General features: G+C 36.4%; 1 long non-coding RNA gene across 1 annotated transcript in view; it reads left to right on the top strand.

Annotated features, from left to right (window-relative positions):
• LOC137225816 (uncharacterized) overlaps positions 1-7,817 on the top strand; it is a 66,614-nt gene extending 58,797 nt beyond the window's left edge. The window contains exons 3-4 of the long non-coding RNA XR_010944038.1: positions 7,213-7,317; positions 7,773-7,817. This is a non-coding gene — a long non-coding RNA (uncharacterized lncRNA). The remainder of the gene's footprint in view (positions 1-7,212; positions 7,318-7,772) is intronic.
• Positions 7,818-13,441: the final 5,624 nt, after the last annotated feature.

Below are 13,441 nucleotides of genomic sequence, written 5' to 3'. Positions count from 1 at the left end.
TCACCCATCATGGGGGCTCCATTCTAAATCTAGTCCTTATGTTCCAAGGACATCTTCCAGTTGGAATTGGGATGAGATGCTTTCTTTTTGACAATCCAGAATTGGATTGTCATCAACATCCAGAAGAGCTATCAACTTCCCTTTCCAGAAACCCTAATAAAGCCCTGTTTTCATCTCATTCCATAGAAAGAGAGTCATATGCCCATCACTAAGTCAACAACAGTGGCAAGGCAAATGGGATTACTTTTGTCAGCAGTAATTAAGACCCAACCCTGAAGCCAGGAATGAGCATTTGGGAAGGTGGATAGATACATATATAGATAGATAGATAGATAGCTATAGAGATATGTATAGATATAGATAGATCTATCTATGCTAAAAGAATGTCCCTATGTTGATATTTATCCAACGTGATTCAGGAATAGAGTTTAAAGTATCCGTAGGAAAGGATGGTTCCATGATCCTTACAACAGTGATTTGCAAACCTCTTTCTTGTTTGAGAAATATGTTCTCCAAATGAATGCTTGTGCAGGGGTTCATACTTCAAAGATATCAAAGCAGACCTCCTTTTCTTGCGGAGGATGGAGGTTAACAGTGGTTCCTCATCCACCCAGGAAGCTTCTTAAGCTTAACTTGAAAACTCTGGAGAAACCCTCTTGCTCCATAGGGTGCAGTTTGCAAACCAATGTCTTAGATTTTTTGTTGGGTGGGTGCTGTGCAATTATTTCAGCCAGATTACTAAGAGTAGCTAATTATTAACTGATATGAGAATGATGTCTGAAGTTGATTTATTCTTTATTGAATGACAAAAAGCCTATATATTCTAAATACCAGCCATGCTGTTATCATAGCTGATATTTAATTTTGAAAATTAAGAAAGTCATTGTGATTTTACTTCAAATGTGGAACTTTTTTATCACTGCATATAGATGGATATCAGGACTGCCTATAGACAGATCCAGGACTTTCTCATGAATTATAAGATTTACTCTATCTACATCAAAATCTAATCTGGAGTTAATCTGTTTATCCTAGGAAATGGTTTGACCAAAAGAAATTCTTTGTAGGACCATATTTAGAACCACTGTCTAAGCCTCATTAGACCATGTTTAGGACCAGCCTTTTTTTACATAGCTAAATACATGACAACATAGAGCCTGAAAGACTCATTTACATTTTGCATTATTTACATTGTGAGTCCTTGGCATTTTGATTCAAAGTTTAAAGATCAAACCTGTAGCCACCTACATTTCTCTGCCCCATGCATTTCTACCATTCCCTTTTATTGTTGAGATATGGGAAAAGGAGATAATAAAATGTCACATATTTTTAGTAATCAGTCCAGACTTCCTACAAGGACGTTGCCTTTCTAGAAGAATAGTCACAGATCAGTCACGGAGAGTTCATACAGTGTATTAAACTCAGATACCTGAATTGATTTTTTGAGAGCTAGCAAGTCTTGATACTGCCCGTCAAGCTCTTATAAGGGACAACCACTGTGATGCAAGAATAAAGTGAGCAATAGAGTTATACACTTGAAAATTCCTGGTTTCCGTTTCTTAGACTTCAAACACTACACAAAACTTCTGTTCTGCTCAAGTCACCTCAGTGTCTCTAGATAGAAATGAAACGAGGATTACATTCCAAAGGACCAAACCCTCAGGTTAGTTGTTGTTGTATGTGTTCATTTGTTTGTTTATAGTAAACAATATTAGGAAGAAGGATAATGAGATACAGGTCACATGTGCCACATTTGTCAACTTTTTGTTCATAGCAGGCATCATTAATCAGAACTGGCCCCTCCTGATACAACCTATTTGCCACTTCCAATTTATTACACTAAAAATTTTAAAGTGAGATGATTTTGGAAGATTTAATACCTAAGACAAACAAAAAATAACTCTACAAACCAAATAAAATGAGGGAAAATGGGCAGCTATGAAGAAATCAGCACTTAAAACTGAAGAAATCCGACATAAGGGAAGTGCATGAGCAAAGTACAAAAGTTCTTAAGTATATGAAAGCATTACTTCCTTTTAAAAGCTTAGACTGTAAATATATAAAATAAAAAAATTAAATGTGGAGAAAAATGGGGAAAACTTAAGAATGAGTATCAAAAAAAAGTAGAATCTTCTTGAACAACTTTTCAAATGAGACAGAATAAGAAAAGGTTGAAAATAAATAAGGTAACTGATGAAATGACAAAGTTTTAGAAGTCTAACAAATTGTAGAGTGTCGGAAATAGGCACACAGTTTGATTGCTAATGAATGCTGGAAAACTGATGCACCATAAATTCAGGCTGACAACCACTAATGGCCTGTACATTGCACAGTAACATAGGTCTCTAGTCAGTTTTCCAGTGACACACTCTATGAATGTGAAAGCCTGCACTGAGTCTCGTGTTTACGTACTTTATAACTCTGGGGAGCACTGTTCTCATGGTAAATTGTGTGCATGATAATCCCTAAAGAGGAGTGGGGCACAACTTGCTGCACGCAACTGCCCTGCCCAAGTCTGCCCTGCGCAGGTCTGCACGTGACTGCCCTGCCCTCTGTGATGTTTTCAAATCCCCTCCTCTCTCCTTAACATCTTGACTCCTGGTGACATCTCCTCAGTCACTCTCAGAAGATGAGTTTACCATCTATTATAGATATAAAACAACAAATGAAACTACGTCAAAATTCTGCCCTCAAGCCTCCAGTTATTTCTTCAACTGTATTCATCCTTTTCTACTGTTCTGCAGATGGAATTGCTGTCTTATTTCTTATCTAGAGACTATTACTCCACCACCAATTATGCCTTTTTCTCAGTGTCTTCAAATTGTATGCATTTATGATTTATTCTATAATAATTTAATTATTTCAAAAGGTTCCTATCTTAAAAGAGCCCCCCTTATCCCTCCAGCTTCTGTCCCACTCTCTGTTTTCTCATGATAGATTTTCTAAAAAAGTTTGCCCTTTCTGCTCCCAGTAAATACCCTTCAATCTGCTGTAACTAGGTCACTAGACAATGCCATGTTACTAAATACAGAGTGCACTTTTCTTGCCTAAGTCAGGAGATTGTAAGAGACTTTGTCTGACTTTCAGTATCCTTAAGAGGAAGAAGTGAACTCCTCTTTTCCCTTTCCTTTGGGCTGGAAAGCATTCAGGATGGCACAGGCTGGAGCAGCCAGCCACCATGGGTCCAGACATAAAACTATGTCCTGATATCAATAGAGTTAACTGGCCAGCCCTGTATTACCTTCCTCTGCACTGCTGAAAAAGAACATATGGATTTCTATCTTGTTTAATCCATTGTATATGGGATTATTTTCATCAAAACAATTTAGACTAAACCCTCTCCAACATATTATACTGATGTTGATGACTCTCAAATCTATTTCTCCAGGAGGGTCAAGCTCCAAATTCCTATACACAATAACTTATTTGACATGCCTCATAGACGTCATAAACTAATAACTCCAAAAATTAATATTTGATCTTCATCTGCAAACGTGATTTTTCTCTTGCTTCCCAGTCTTTGATACTCACACCGTCATCCACTGACCTTTGGAGTCAGGTTGGTCCCCTCTGGATTCCTCACATTCTCACTCTCACCCATGCCCAGTCCCCTCCTGTTGATCAGCAAGCTGTTTCTCTCTTTTTTTCACTGCCATGGGCATAGTTCATCCTCTCTCACCTGGACCCTTCCAATAACCTGAGCACGATCTACAAAAGCCTGCATAATACAGTGGTTTGTGCTTCTAGGTCACTTATCAGGACACGCTGTCCCTGTCTCTCCATGCCAGCTCTCTGAGCTTCTCTCATTTTTTCATACCTATTGGACTGTTCATCCTCTCAGATCTTTACCTGCACTTTCTTCTGCATGGAACACTCTTCTCTTTGCCTTTGCCTACGTAAGTGCTACTCTCCTGCATGACTTAGTATTACTTCCAAAGCGAAACTTTTCCTGAACCCCCAGGCTAGGGTAGGTTACCCTGTTATATACTCCTATGGCCAACTGAACATCTTGTTTTAAACAATACACTTATCATCATGTAATTCTTTATTTACTTGAAGTAATCACTTATTCATTTTCCTACCTACTGAGGCAGAAACATGTCTGTTCCGTTCTCTCTAAGCCAGCACTTGGGATCAGGCACAATTCCTTGTACAAACTAAGGTATTCAGTGAAAACTTTTGACTTCTGATTTTGAAAACAATGAACAATAGATGGCAAAGCTGAAAAACAAATTAATTTAGGTCTTTTTCAAGTGTGTTTAACTAGGACTTAATTTAAGATACTTTATTAAACTGATACTCTGAGTTGCATTCACTCTCCAGCTTATTTAGTAAATTGAAATGTCCTGGTTTATACATTTGAGAAAATAATCCAACAAATTATTTTTTAATTTGTCTATTACTAGTCAAAAGTTTATGAGGACTTTGTAATCAAATAGGCAGCAAATAAGTAATGAATAAATAGGAATGAAAAATACCAGAGGAGAAAGAACACAATAAAGAGAAATCTGAGTGAGACTAGTGCTTGCTCTTTCAGTGACCGACCTAAGAGTTTTCTTGCCATCACTCATTTAGGCAAGGCAAGTAAGCACAGTGTGACTTTTCTCCCATAGATATTTCCAGTTTAGCTTTTGCAAATGAGATAATAGATGTTACTTTGTTGTTGTTACTGTTGTTTATCTCATCCATTTTAAAAAACTGGATATCTGGGCTTGATAAACTTAGAAATATAAAATGGCTATTAGGTGACTCTAATATTTGGCATCCTCTACCCTACAATTTTTAGTGCATTTATGTCACCCTAACCATCTAGTCAATACAAAAAAAATATCCCATTATACTCTTGTTGGGGCCCTGCTTTTCCTTATCTAATTGCTTTGTGCCGAATCGTCGACACATTCTTATTTGAGAATAATCCTTTTCACCTTTTTGTATTATGGAAATATCTGCCTAATATGTTATAGGAATACTTCAAATAGATGCTGCACCACTATGACCTCCAACAGTTAAGTTTATGTGTATGTATTAGAATATACTTAACTTGATTAATTCATTTAACTTAAGAGGCATTTTCAAAAGTTAATAAAAATCACATTAAGATCTAAAATCTCATAGGTAAATTTCCTTTTAAAAGAAGAAAGATGACTCTCAAACAATAGTCAAGGTGATTTAAATTATTTATCTTCCAACAAGAGGACTTTTAAGGATCCCACAATAAGAGTTATAATTGTTCCATTTGATCAACATCTAAATGTGCTCGACAGTTTATTCTGTACTGAAAAGAAAGCCCATTTCTTCAGGGACAGCAGTACAAAACAGCTAGATAGAACAAATCATGACTTCTCATCACTTTGGGATTCAGATAACTAATAGAGAGAGAATAGACACCAGGGCTTGTTGAGAAACTACACACACACACACACACACACACACACAGACACACACAGAGAGAGAGAGAAAAGCTCATCAGTAAAAAGATGGGATTATTCACATTTGTCTGACTACGCTGTTAAATAGATTGGATATTGAAGTGGGGGTAGTGCAGCAAAGAATTCTTTAAAAAGTAACAGTTAATTGAGTTTGAAGAATAAGTTCTCTTTCTTATTTTCTAAGTAATCCTGGCTTCATCTTGAGAGATGCAGAGAAAAGGAGACAAAGAAAATCTAGTCATTTGACCTTCGGGACGTTGTCTTCACTTCAGGAACTTACTACCTCTATGACCTGGCTTTTCAATTTCAAACTATTTAGATTTGTTCCAGTATTCTAAACATTAAATGGTGTATTAGACAAACTCACAGGGAAGCAAAGCTTTCTAAAAATGTCTGTTAGCAAACCCCCTTCCCCCCCAAAAAAACAAAACAACAACAAAAACAAGCCATGCTTCAGAGTCAAAGTGACAGCAGGGAAGATAACTGAGTGAAAGAAAGGTAACCGAATTTGCATTACTCTTCCTTGAGGATCACTCAGGAACCTACTAGACCTGAGAAGACAGCACTCTCCCTCCAATCCAACCCTACCAATTAAAAAAATAAATGTCGTACATACAGCTAATGATCCAAGATAATGTTTAATGTCAGGAGCAGATTGTGTATGAAACCCAAACTCATTTAAGAAAATGGTTTTGTTTTTCTTCCCATCTATATATCTTCTTAACTGACATGTCAACAAACGTAAATTACATAAGATTCATACCCTACAGTTTTCTCTAAGCACTCTGGATGGAGTGACGTTAAGAAAATTTTTCAGATTTTCAAAGGGTAAATGTGGCAAAAGGAAAGTGAATTTACTCCAAGAAAGCCAGAAGAAGAATCTGTTGGGCTTCCTCTCTCCAGCTAAGAAATGGAAATGCTCACAACTGTTCTCTGTGCTATATAGTGCAACTCAACAGAGCAGAGGAAAGATTGGATCAAATTGCATGCAAAAACCTTCACAAGCATAAAGGACTATACAAATTCTAAATAATAGTATTGCTCTTCTGTTTGTAGACATCATCCAACCCCAAGCAACATGCAAAATAATTAGAGGATAGAAAATTTGCTATTATTTTTATGTATATGAATATTTCACCCAATGCAACCTCCTTTATCAAAACTTCTCAGAAGTGATGGCTTTAATCCTTTCAGTAAGATTTCAAACTAAAACCTACAGGGCTTCCCTGGTGGCGCAGTGTTTGAGAATCTGCCTGCTAATGCAGGGGACACGAGTTCGAACCCTGGTCTGGGAGGATCCCACATGCCGCGGAGCAACTGGGCCCGTGAGCCACAACTACTGAGCCTGCGCGTCTGGAGGCTGTGCTCCGCAACAAGAGAGGCCGCGATAGTGAGAGGCCCGCACACCGCGATGAAGAGTGGACCCCGCTTGCCACTAGAGAAAGCCCCCGCACAGAAACGAAGACCCAACAGAGCAAAAATAAATTAATTAGTAAACTCCTACCCCCAACATCTTCTTTAAAAAAAAAAGAAGAAAAAAAAAAACGTACAGAATTCATGACAGTACCATACCTAATTCATAATCATTATTTCTTTGTGACTAATTTGGTAACTGGGTTCTTATTCTGAATAATTTATCCTAAAGGAAAAAAGTCGTGGAGATGTATAATTCAAGGTGAAATATTCCTCTATCCATTGTAGTTGTCAATTTTTCAACCTTCGTGTACATTAAAACTTTTTTAAGGTTCATTTTATTTTTGGTTTTATTTTGTTTTATTGGCAGCACGTGGCTTGCTGGATCTCAGTTCCCTGACCAGGGATTGTACCCAGACCACGGTAGTGAAAGTCCAGAATCCTAACTACTAGATCACCAGGGAACTTCCTTAAGGTTCGTTTTAAAATTTACTGTTTATATTGAGCACTAGTCAATTTTGGTGGCCCAGCATGTAAATTCTTTTTGCTATGTTTAGAAAATGTCCCACCTTACAGTTCTTGATGGAAAGTAGAGCCTACTATTGAACCTAAAATACTAGAAACTTGCTTTTGTGGCCTCTCAAACAACTCAGTCAATCAGATGCATAGTAAACAAGAGCTAGAGATTCAAACATAATGTGAAGAGAGTTCTTTCAAGAGGAGTACCACAAACATATAATCCCCTTGGGCATCTGTGGCAACGATGGCAAATGTGGTGTCACACTATTCTATGCCAGCAGCACCAGAGGTAAAAGCTATGACAGGTGTTCAATGGTGATTTCATCAGAGTCCTCCCTGCCCTGTTCTATCATGATTTTAACTGTGACCCTGGTTGTATGGTTCCCATAATCACTCTTCCTTTTCTTCCAGGAAGTTCTATTTATGGTCATTCTTCATTCTGCTAGCAACCCAGTATCATTTTAATAAATTCCTGAGTAAATCAAAGTTGATTACTATTGCTTATACACTATTGCTACATGGACAAAGATATATATATATATATATATATATATATATATATATATATAACTATAAATATATATATAATACTATATATAATACTATAAAGCTATAAATATATTATATATAATATAAACATATGCAACTAAACTATATAAAACTAAACATATTTTTTTCTAAATTTCAGAAAAATAAGATAAGGACCTATTTAGGAGTAGAGCATATGGAAAAGAAAAATAATTTAAAGAAAATGTGTAATGGCATAAAAATAACAAATCAGCAGTAATTCATTTGCTAATTAGTAATTAGTTAGCTAGAGGATAACAAGGAGAGATTATAATCACTTTTATTTATGGAGAACTATGTGCCAAATGCTGTACCAAGCACTGTGCTAACTTTTCACCTAATCCCCAAAAGAAGCTATGAAGTAGGTATTACTATTGTGGATGTGGATGAGAAATCAGAGGCTGGTGAAGATCAGATAATTGCTTTATTGACACAATGAATATAAAGAACATATATGAACCTGGGTCTATCTGGTTCCAAAAATAAGCTCTTAACCATCATAACGCTACCATTATGTTATACTTATAGTCAATTTGTTAGACCAATATTGTATATAGAAGGATCATTTTCACACTTATAAACAATAATTATAAAGATAAATCCAATATTGGAAATGACAGATTTAATGCAAATTTTGCTTGAGGGTTCTGAATTTAAATTACGCCCTTGCAAAAATCCTTTCCTGTTCTCCAGCCAGTCATTTTGATATGCTTATTATGGACTCTTTATAAATAGTATTAAAAACCATTAAGTTGTAAGTTTTCATTGAATAGATTTACAATGCAATAAAAAAGCAATCAAGTAAATTATTTCTATGCTCTAGCTTAATGCATATGTTTGTTTTATGGAAATATATAAATTCACAGTCAGTCAAAGGTTAGAACATTTAAATGTGGTCCATTTTTCTCCTGTCCATATAGAATTTCTTTTATCTTGGTGAATCTCCATGTCCTGGCTCAGTCAAGTGAAATAATAGAGTATTATCACCTGTGGTTTCTGGCACCACTCAACCTGACCCCAGGAAGTAATCAGAAATGTCATACCTAAGACAAGGTCAGAGGTGGAACTGTAGATTTGGGCTCTTTTCTCCTAGCCTCCATAACCATTTCTCAACTCTTTCATATCTGTAAAATCAGCCAACTGAAATAGAATTATTCTTGTTAATACTGTTAATAATTTTTGGTAATAGTGTCCAGAGAACAGAGCTGGGCCTCCTTAGAAAATCACAGCAGTAACTGCATGAGGAAAGACCTTCACTCATAGGAGAACACACACAGATATTCAAAGAATTCATTCCAATTAATCTTAATTTCTATAAGAATCTTAAACTCATTCTGTTGGAGAGAGGGTGTAGGAATGCAGTAGGACATGGGCCTCAGAAGGCTGAAACAATGACTGAGGGTAAAAGATCAGATTCCTTGGAGAGACCACTTTGGAAGGGTTCAGAACCAGCTGACCCCAGGGGACAAGTGGTCAGTAATCACTGACCCCTGACATTTATATTTGGCATCCGTAGTGTATACAAATTCTATCGATAGACATAGAAGTGAAAAAAAAAAGTTCTAGAAGAGAAAAAGGAATGTTATCCTATACAATTATGGTAGGTTTCTTAAACTTTAATTATTTTAAAATTTTTTTCTGAAGAAAGTTTGTCACAATTTCTCAAAAATCTCAGTTTTCTTTATTATATGCTTAGTAAAATGTAATCAATATTTGGATGTGGAAAGTAATTACTTTAATGCTGACTCTTGTCTTGAATGGTCAGGCTTCAGGCTCAGCCACAAGAATAACAAAAAAAGGAGTGTTTTTTTTCTTCTTTATAATCAAATCATTTAAATTTGCAATTTAACCATTAACCTTATTCAACAGACATGGGTCTTTTTTTTTTTTTTTTTTTTTTTTTAAACATCTTTATTGGAGCATAATTGCTTTACAATGGTATGTTAGTTTCAGCTTCACAACAAAATGAATCAGTTATATATATACATATGTTCCCATATCTCTTCCCGCTTGCGTCACCCTCCCTCCTACCCTCCCTATCCCACCCCTCCAGGCGGTCACACAGCACCGAGCTGATCTCCCTGTGCTATGCGGCTGCTTCCCACTAGCTATCTACCTTACGTTTGGTAGTGTATACATGTCCATGCCTCTTTATTGCTTTGTCACCGTTTACCCTTCCCCCTCCCCATAGCCTCAAGTCCATTCTCTAGTAAGTCTGTGTCTTTATTCCTGTTTCACCCCTAGGTTTTTCATGACATTTTTTTTTCTTAAATTCCATATATATGTGTTAGCATACGGTATTTGTCTCTCTCTTTCTGACTTACTTCACTCTGTATGACAGACTCTAGGTCTATCCACCTCATTACAAATAGCTCAATTTCGTCTCTTTTTATGGCTGAGTAATACTCCATTGTATATATGTGCCACATCTTCTTTATCCATTCATCCGATGATGGACACTTAGGTTGTTTCCATCTCTGGGCTATTGTAAATAGAGCTGCAATGAACATTTTGGTACATGACTCTTTTTGAATTATGGTTTTCTCAGGGTATATGCCCAGTAGTGGGATTGCTGGGTCATATGGTAGTTCTATTTGTAGCTTTTTAAGGAACCTCCATACTGTTCTCCACAGTGGCTGTATCAATTTACATTCCCACCAACAGTGTAAGAGGGTTCCCTTTTCTCCACACCCTCTCCAGCATTTATTGTTTCTAGATTTTTTGATGATGGCCATTCTGACTGGTGTGAGATGATATCTCATTGTAGTTTTGATTTGCATTTCTCTAATGATTAGTGATGTTGAGCATTCTTTCATGTGTTTGTTGGCACTCTGTATATCTTCTTTGGAGAAATGTCTATTTAGGTCTTCTGCCCATTTTTGGATTGGGTTGTTTGTTCTTTTGTTATTAAGCTGCATGAGCTGCTTATAAATTTTGGAGATTAATCCTTTGTCAGTTGCTTCATTTGCAAATATTTTCTCCCATTCTGAGGGCTGTCTTTTGGTCTTCTTTATGGTTTCCTTTGCTGCGCAAAAGCTTTTAAGTTTCATTAGGTCCCATTTGTTTACTTTTGTTTTTATTTCCATTTCTCTAGGAGGTGGGTCAAAAAGGATCTTGCTGTGATTTATGTCATAGAGTGTTCTGCCTATGTTTTCCTCTAAGAGTTTGATAGTTTCTGGCCTTACATTTAGGTCTTTAATCCATTTTGAGCTTATTTTTGTGTATGGTGTTAGGGAGTGATCTAATCTCATACTTTTACATGTAGCTGTCCAGTTTTCCCAGCACCACTTATTGAAGGGGCTGTCCTTTCTCCACTGTACATTTCTGCCTCCTTTGTCAAAGATAAGGTGACCATATGTGCGTGGGTTTATCTCTGGGCTTTCTATCCTGTTCCATTGATCTATATTTCTGTTTTTGTGCCAGTACCATACTGTCTTGATTACTGTAGCTTTGTAGTATAGTCTGAAGTCAGGAAGCCTGATTCCTCCAGCTCCATTTTTCGTTCTCAAAATTGCTTTGGCTATTCGGGGTCTTTTGTGTTTCCATACAAATTGTGAGATTTTTTGTTCTAGTTCTGTGAAAAATGCCAGTGGTAGTTTGATAGGGATTGCATTGAATCTGTAGATTGCTTTGGGTAGTAGAGTCATTTTCACAATGTTGATTCTTCCAATCCAAGAACATGGTATATCTCTCCATCTATTTGTATCATTTTTAATTTCTTTCATCAGTGTCTTATAATTTTCTGCATACAGGTCTTTTGTCTCCTTAGGTAGGTTTATTCCTAGGTATTTTATTCTTTTTGTTGCAATGGTAAATGGGAGTGTTTTCTTGATTTCACTTTCAGATTTTTCATCCTTAGTGTATAGGAATGCCAGAGATTTCTGTGCATTAATTTTGTATCCTGCTACTTTACCAAATTCATTGATTAGCTCTAGTAGTTTTCTGGTAGCATCTTTAGGGTTCTGTATGTATAGTATCATGTCATCTGCAAACAGTGACAGCTTTACTTCTTCTTTTCCGATTTGGATTCCTTTTATTTCCTTTTCTTCTCTGATTGCTGTGGCTAAAACTTCCAAAACTATGTTGAATAAGAGTGGTGAGAGTGGGCAACCTTGTCTTGTTCCTGATCTTAGTGGAAATGCTTTCAGTTTTTCACCATTGAGGACGATGTTGGCTGTGGGTTTGTCATATATGGCCTTTATTATGTTGAGGAAAGTTCCCTCTATGCCTACTTTCTGCAGGGTTTTTATCATAAATGGGTGTTGAATTTTGTCAAAAGCTTTCTCTGCATCTATTGAGATGATCATATGGTTTTTCTCCTTCAATTTGTTAATATGGTGTATCACGTTTATTGATTTGCGTATATTGAAGAATCCTTGCATTCCTGGAATAAACCCCACTTGATCATGGTGTATGATCCGTTTAACGTGCTGTTGGATTCTGTTTGCTAGTATTTTGTTGAGGATCTTTGCATCTATGTTCATCAGTGATATTGGCCTGTAGTTTTCTTTCTTTGTGACATCCTTGTCTGGTTTTGGTATCAGGGTGATGGTGGCCTCATAGAATGAGTTGGGGAGTGTTCCTCCCTCTGCTATATTTTGGAAGAGTCTGAGAAGGATAGGTGATAGCTCTTCTCTAAATGTTTGATAGAATTCGCCTGTGAAGCCATCTGGTCCTGGGCTTTTGCTTGTTGGAAGATTTTTAATCACAGTTTCAATTTCAGTGCTTGTGATTGGTCTGTTCATATTTTCTATTTCTTCCTGATTCAGTCTTGGCAGGTTGTGCCTTTCTAAGAATTTGTCCATTTCTTCCAGGTTGTCCATTTTATTGGCATAGAGTTGCTTGTAGTAATCTCTCAAGATCTTTTGTATTTCTGCAGTGTCAGTCGTTACTTCTCCTTTTTCATTTCTAATTCTATTGATTTGAGTCTTCTCCCTTTTTTTCTTGATGAGTCTGGCTAATGGTTTATCAATTTTGTTTATCCTTTCAAAGAACCAGCTTTTAGTTTTATTGATCTTTGCTATCGTTTCCTTCATTTCTTCAAATCATTTAAATTTGCAATTTAACCATTAACCTTATTCAACAGACATGGGTCTTAATGACATAGGTTGTTTAAAACATCAAATACATCTTTAAAGGACAATGTTTTGCCACCACTAAGATTATTCGATAAAAAGTAGCCTAGATTGCAAAGATAAATCCACAACACCAAGAAACAATCTTTGGGTCTACAGTTTTGGTCGGCTACATTTGGAGACTATTTCCTATGCTGAAATGGTTGGAGCTGAAAACATTGATCTAGAAATTATGCTAAGTGGTATTCATAAGAAATGTACCTACCATGAAGATGAAAATAAACAGAATGACCATTAATATTCCTAACTTCAAGGAAAATCAGTGTCATCTATCACATTATAATGATGTTTACATCACCCGGGAGTTTTTCAAATAAGCCTTGTAATGAGAGGAGTCCTCTAGGAGAGAATTTTGTTTTCAGTGTTCTCAGAAATCTC

This window comes from Pseudorca crassidens, chromosome 6, assembly GCF_039906515.1.
Source record: "Pseudorca crassidens isolate mPseCra1 chromosome 6, mPseCra1.hap1, whole genome shotgun sequence".
Lineage (NCBI taxonomy): Eukaryota > Metazoa > Chordata > Mammalia > Artiodactyla > Delphinidae > Pseudorca > Pseudorca crassidens.
Note: the sequence above shows the minus strand (reverse complement) of the source record. Positions and strands in the feature narration are given on the sequence as shown.